The following is a 7,577-nucleotide window of genomic DNA, read 5'->3' as shown; positions in this document are numbered from 1 at the left end:
TGAGCTGTTGCCATTGATATAATAAACTTGGATACAAGTTACCTGTTGTCCATCTTTAAAATTTTTCTGTCCAAACAAACATCAAAGTGCTGGCGTTGCAATTACATTCTCTTTAATTTCAAAAAATCCAATTCGATTTTATTAAGCTCCTCATTCAACCCGATTAGGCTGTTGGAGTCAACATCGTCAGGGTCATCTTCATCTGTAGGTTTGTATAGGAGCAATAAGTTCTCTTGGCCGACTACACAATCCTGAAAGCGTGTATGACAACTGTTACTCACATCATGGCTTCGTAAGGTATACGGTAGTTCAATGGCATCATTTCCTGCTGCTGGTTCGATCATGCTCCCTCGGTGCAGCGTAAAATAGAACACGAGAAATAAAAATAAGCAGGCACAGCACCAAAAGGTAAAGAATCCTGTGGAACAGTTCAAAAATCTCGTCACAGTGTTTCGCAAAGCGAATAAAAAGTTCATCCACAGGAGTCAAGCAGAACAATCCAAATTTAAATTCAACAAGGATGTAATAAGAACACGGACAGTTCATGTAGTCCAAGTTTATTAACAATTGTGACAAAATATAAAATAAAATAAAGTTCATAAAACATTTAAATACTCAACACTTGAACTTCATTGGTTCTACAATAATGACATCATTCTAATTTAAATAAATTATACAAATCTAGTATAAAACATCTACAGAATACATTTATGTAAAATGATATAAAATAAATATAAATAAATATAAATAAAATTAATTCAGCCTTACATAGTATTAATAAAAACTAAATATATATTTACTTAATATTTAAATATTTAAATTTCAATCATTTAATATACACCAGGTTCAAAATTATATGTGTGCATATACAAAAAACAAAAGCATAGTCTCTGAGTGCATTTAAACACAAACTATAGCCCTTCTTTTCTGTAACAACGGTTTGAGGGACGCTTTGTCATTTAACCCAGGTTCCTTGTCTGCTTGACATCTGATAATCCACCTTAATTCATTCTCTTCGGTTAATGTTTCTATGTCCCCACCTCTTATATTTGGTTTAAATGATTGCATTACAAGAAAAATGAATGTGTGATTTGGACCTTTCTCTGTATAGTGTTTTGCTAGTGCATAGGTTTGAGTTCCAACACGCATGTGGTATAGATGTTCCCTAACACGTTCCCGGAGTCTTCTATTAGTTTTACCTATATAGAAGGACTCACAGGAAGTGCACCTAGCCAAATATACTAAATGCTCACTCTGACAATTGGTTTTAGTGTGAAATGTATATTCATGGTTGGTAACAGGGTGTATAAACGAAACTCTTTCATCTATATAGGGACATTGTTTACACTTCTTGCAAGGTTCTATATAGGGACATTCATTATTTCAGTAATGCTGTCTGCCCATCTTAGTCTCTGCTGCTTCCTTTTTTTTGCCTTGAATCTTTACCAGCATCTGTGTCTTCTCCAGTGAATCTTGTTTTAGTTAACTAAGCTCCCCAGTGAAATCACTCTGCCAACCTGCTAGTACCTGCTAACTCTAAATCTTCCCCTGCCCTTAACTTTAATGCTGCACCTTACCCTTCAAAAATCCTTTCCATAACTCTAACCACTATTCAGATTTGGTATGGATATTTGATGGGATTTGGGTATTCTAATCGCAAATCACATCTGTGCTTCCTTTTGTGATCAGTTTTAGCTTCATTGTTTTGCATTTTTCAATGTGTTGAATTTTGGAATGTTGGTATCAAAGACTTCAGTTTCTATGCATTTGCATTCCAATATTTCAACACATATTCATTTTATATATTATAATATATAGAGACAGAAAGAAAGAGAAACATTCATTTATTTATTTGATTGTTGCATTTGTTTACCGGAATGATAAAATCAGGTAGACTATCTGCCCTTTTTCAGAGGAGGCCCAGGGAGAAAAGCTTCACAATAAAATGAATAAAGAATAAAACAATATACATTTTTGACAATAAGTATAAATATATTTTCAGTCAATATAATTTAGGCATAGTTTGATAAAGTTTTTTTTTACATCTAATATGGAAATAGTATGCATTCGAATAAAAATATCATACAATGTTACATTTGAGGACAAGAAAATGAAAACAGTTCATCATTGATATATAATTCAGTTTGTTACAAAGCTTTACAACAAAAGCTTTACAGCAGAACATATTTGTAAATTATGAGGTTGTCAATAAGTGTAGGGGGTTCTTTGAACTACAAACAGGAGTAGACGAAATTGTGATTATACGAGGAGGAGTATGAGAGCCATTCAGTGAATAGAGATGTTATACAGAGAGTAGAGAGGCCCAGCAAAAGAGGTTGAGAGAAAGAGGCTGTATTTATATTATCCAAGGAGAGGTGCAAGAGCATACTCAAGTATTTTTAGGTGATCTCGTGTATAGTTTGAAAGAAGCATTGTTTTCTAATATTCTATGAGCAAGGGAGAGATATGGAATTTCAGGTTTTAGAGAGAGATGGAGTAGGTGAAGCCTCCAGCTGTATTGTTTGATTTGGTTACAGTCAGCGGCATTTAGTCAACTTTTGGGACTGTAGTGGTGGAGAATATAGCTTAGACTTGGCCATTTGCATGGGTCATATATGAGCTTAGGTGTTGTAAGAAGCTGTGAAAAGGTTAAATAGTGCCTTAATTTCAGCCACCAAAGTCACTTTACTGCAAGGCAGTTATGTGTCCTATTACGATGGCTGGCAGAAAATTTTGCAATTATATTATAGCACTGGTCAAGTAAGGAGAGTAAGTATTAGGGCTACATATAGGAGAGTAGGGGATGAGATGAGTCAATGCTTATTTTGGCCTGCTCTGTCAGGTGGAGTTTGATTCTATAGATGGCTCCCAATTTTTGATGGGTTTTCTACAGCCTGTTTTATGTGGTGATTGATTTTTAGGTTTTCATGAATGGTATCCCTAGTGGTTTGTCATACTTTACCATTTCTATTGTACTATTATTTCATGATAGAATTGACTATGAATTTTTTTTTAGGTTACATAGTTGGGAGGAATAAGATAAGGTTGGATTTTTGGGAGAGTTTAGAAGGAGCTGTGAGTCACTTAGCTGAGTCTCAATCTGCGAGAGAGCTACTTGTGTATACTGTTGTAGCTTAACCATATTTTTTCAGAACAGATGGTTGTAGAAACATCTGCATATTGGATAACATGCCACAAAGTGGTAGAGTAAAGAATTTACATCACTCTGCAATAGACTAGCAGCTCTTTGAGATAAGGGAAGCTAAGTCACACAGACAAAGAACACTAACAACAGAACCTTACGGTATGCACAGGAATGTATGTGCAGAGAGTACAGACTTCACAATAGAAGTATAATGTATTGAAACAAGGCATGCTTGTCAAAAGATAAGCTGCAGAGGTTTGCATCAGCTGCATCCTATCATTTTCTGTGCCAGGGACCTCTATGTAAATGTTGCACTCATTTAACCATGAAGAAACCAAGCAGTGAATCATCACAACCAAGTCCTCTGCTGGAATTAAGTATTTAATAAAATGATTAGTTACTATAAACATAATCTCCAGTTTAAAATCTTAGTAAATTATACAGGAGTCAAGTACAGGTACCACTGGGTCCTACATAATGCCATGAATAGCCAAGGTCTCCTTTTTTGAAATGGTTAAGCTTCAGATAAATGCATTCTATCCACTGATGGATATATTCAGCATCTATCTGAAAAAGCAAATAGCTATTAATGTTTGGTCTATAAAGCAATGTTGGAAAATGTAATAGACAATGGGGCATTCAATTACCAACTGCTTTGACAGATATGTTCCCATTGCTTTCCAGTGTCTTGCACTCTGTCTAATTTGCAGCCTTTCTAAGATTTACAAACATGTGATGCCAAATAAGAATTCCTTTATCTGGTTAATGTTAGACTGCCAGCAGATAGAAATTATGTATACAATAAAGAATAGCACTCAGATATGTCCCTTAGAATTTTTTTAATTTAGAATTGTTGCCAAAGAACATTATTTTGTCTTTCTCGTGGGGCTTTTGTGAAATAATGAAAAAATTCAGGTGGATCATCATGGACTATGGTGGAAGGAATGGGTAAACCATGATATAATACACAAATCTATGGAAGAGGGATAGTTATATGGCACTTCTGAGAGTGATCTGAAAAGAAATTTAAATTCCCATTTTCTTAGACATGGCAACTAAGGCACAGCTTCTGGTTGTGCAGTGCAATATTACATTAGTGAAAATGTGTATAGAGCATCAATGTCTTGGGGGAGTTATTAATGCTATACTGAGGCATAGGAATATATACTGTACAACAGAGGATTATAAAACTCTTCTTAGTTTAATTCAGCACTGTTGAGTCATTTCTTTAATATATTAGGCCAGCAAGATTAACTTGATAAACTCTGATGATGACATGATTAAGTATAGAAGGCAGCTGTGGATGTCGTTTGCTTTTACTAAGGTAGTCTTCAAGTTATATAAAGCAGACATGGATTGTCGTGGTCTTTTAAAAGGTGGAATCAGATCAGTCATACATAGTCAGTGAAACACTGATTCTAACCCCTCCCACCTATGAATTATTATCATCTGGATTAAGAATGCTAGGAGATGGCAGAGAGTCCTCAGCAGAAGTGCATCCCCTGTACCACAAGATATGGGATTTAGCAAGACCAATGTCCTTTCAGGTTAATTTTAAGTTTTGGAAGTAAACTGTGTCTATCCTGTGGAACTAATTAAAATGAATATAGATCATATAGGGTTCTACCCATGTTCCACTACTGGCTGATTGTATGTTAATGTTTTTCCACTACTGGTTGATTGTATGTTAATATTGTTCTACTACTGGCTGATCGTACTTTAATATTTTTCCACTACTGGCTGATTGTATGTTAATGTTGTTCCATTACTGGCTGATTGTGCATTAATGTTGTTCCACTACTGGCTGACTCTACATTAATGTTGTTCCACTACTGGCTGATTCTACATTAATGTTGTTCCACTACTGGCTGATTGTATGTTACTGTTGTTCCAATACTGGCTAATTGTTCGTTAATGTTGTTCCAATACTGGCTGATTATATGTTAATGCTATTTAGTGAAATGGCATCATAATTCTTACATTAAAAATGCCGCTATTTAAGTGAAAACTAATGGTGTTTTGTTTTTTAGGTTCATAGGTACGTACTAGGCTATCAGCTCTGGGGCCTATACAAGCCCAGCCAAAAAGGTACCTTGGCTTTTGCCACCCAAGAAATGTATTTTCCTGTGCTCGTGTGATTTTACAGTGCATTGTTTAATGCTTTGAAAGTTCATTGGTTTTCTTTATTTTTAATAAAGCCTGATTAAGAAAAATGTGCAAATACAGAACAGCTTGCAAGGTTGTAGAGTACACACATAAAATATTGCTAATGTTTAACATGTTCTTCATAGTGCTTTTTGGTGTCAAGGCACCATGTTTCTGATATTATAGGTGTAGGTTAGGTATACAGTAGTCATGGCACTATGATTTGTGGTTGTATAGGTCTATGTTCATTTGGGGGTGTTATGGTTCCATGATTTCTGGTGTTATAACAGTATGTTAGGTGTAGATGTTGAATCATCAGGATTGCTGGTAGGATAGGTGCATGTTAGGACTCGTTTAATAATGAGTAACCATTATCTATCTTTGGATGTCAGTAAATGAAATGGTACCTAAATCAGTACATACACCCACAGTTTCATTGGGGTTATAGTCTGGTTACAGTGCATGTACAGTACTTAGAAGAATCAGGCACACATCGTCAGCCCATACACTGCTTAGTTTGCCATCCATCCATCAGCAAGCATCAGCAGTGCAGTGTACCAGGCCACCCCTCTCTCTCTCTGGCCCCTGAGATGTATGAGCAGATACCAGTCTCTCACTTCTGGCCTCAATGGGCAGCTATCCAGCACTTGAGTTACCCATTCATCTTAGGTCACCTGGCTACATAAATACCTTATATTTAAGAGGCTATTTGGGCTGAAGTAGACAGTGCTGGAATAGGTTCAGTTGCATAAATGTTACATTCTTATCCTTGCATTTACCATGCAGGAGTTCACAGCTAATCTGTCATGTTATTAAAATCGTAGAGCATTTATTTATGCATTTACCATTTCTTAACCAGACAGGTGGGTTGATCCAAGGACTGTTTTTGCCATGACTTTGACCATAGACAATTCATACTGGCAATATAAAACAACAAGTAAAAATAAGTGTTTAACAAATGTTTTAAAAAAATGGATAGGCAAGCTCATTTTAAATAAGTTCGTAAATATACAGATACAAGAAGTGAAAAGAGAGTAAAATGTGGTTGAAGGATGGTGTTAAGGAATTTCAATTGATTAGATTAGAAAAGATGGTAAGCAGCCATGATTGCACTACCGCATATATCCATGTTTATTTGCTTGTATATCTATCTTATCTATATATAATCTTTAATACATATCTATATTTATGTCTGTCAAATCTCTGTCTATCTATATATATATATCCCATAATCTATGTTTCTGTCTATGTGAATGCTTCAGTCGAATCCTCATTAATTGGCAGTAATACCACTGCTTTTGGGGTAACTGATTCATATAAAGTGTGACATATTTACGTAAATTGTGCAGTACTAAATAACCAGTAATATCGATATGAAATGTAATAGTATCTTACATAAAAAATGCATATCTTCGGTAGTTGGCAAACACTGAACTGTATATTAGACATATGTAAGATGGATGTATATGTCAGTATCATACAGAGAAAAGGGTCATGGGAATGTTTGTTTTTCTAACACAGCTGTATCAGCCTTCACCCCTGTTAGTTTACACTGCTGTTATTGTAGCACATACTTTTCTTATGAAGAAAGGGAGCTTGTTTCTAATGAGATTAAAAATGCCTAGACTGGTAATCATAGTCTGGCAGTGCTTTCATCTCTGTTACATCAGGTACAAAATGGTACCTAATGTGAATGCTTTATTCCACTAGATGGCAACAAGTGTCTAGAATTTCGATGTTCAACAATTCACTGTGACCTTGCCTCACAGCAAACATTTCACTGCTTGTAACAGACATTTAATATATTTTAAATGATCAGGCTGGGGGGGGGGGGGTTAGGAGTGACTCCTGAGGTCAAAGAGAGCACACCAGTGGCAGTTGAGGGTCAGTCGCATAGCTGCCAAAGATTAAGACAGAGGGAGATAAAGACATTTTAACAATGGGAATTCATAATGAACATGATACCAGGCAAACAATCGTTAACAATAAAGTGTTTCAGTGCCTATGTTTATTTATCAGTAAAGCATTTCAGGTACCTATAGTCATAATAATAAGGTTCAGTAGTAGATAATGACCATGGTAATTATAATAAAATGCATAATTAATTTGGTTTTATGAACTAAGACTTCCATCACTGTAACTGTTGTCATATACAATAAATTGCTTTTCCATATCTATCATATCAAAGAGGAGCTCTCTACAGTTAGCGGAGAATCTTTGCCCTTCTACAGACTTTAACAATTTATGGTCTGACTTTGCTGATACATCATCTCGCAGTCATTTGGAG

Source organism: Protopterus annectens, chromosome 6.part1, assembly GCF_019279795.1.
Source record: "Protopterus annectens isolate FY-2018-M chromosome 6.part1, PAN1.0, whole genome shotgun sequence".
NCBI lineage: Eukaryota > Metazoa > Chordata > Ceratodontiformes > Protopteridae > Protopterus > Protopterus annectens.
The sequence above is the reverse complement of the archived record's forward strand: the minus strand, read 5'-3'. Positions refer to the sequence as shown.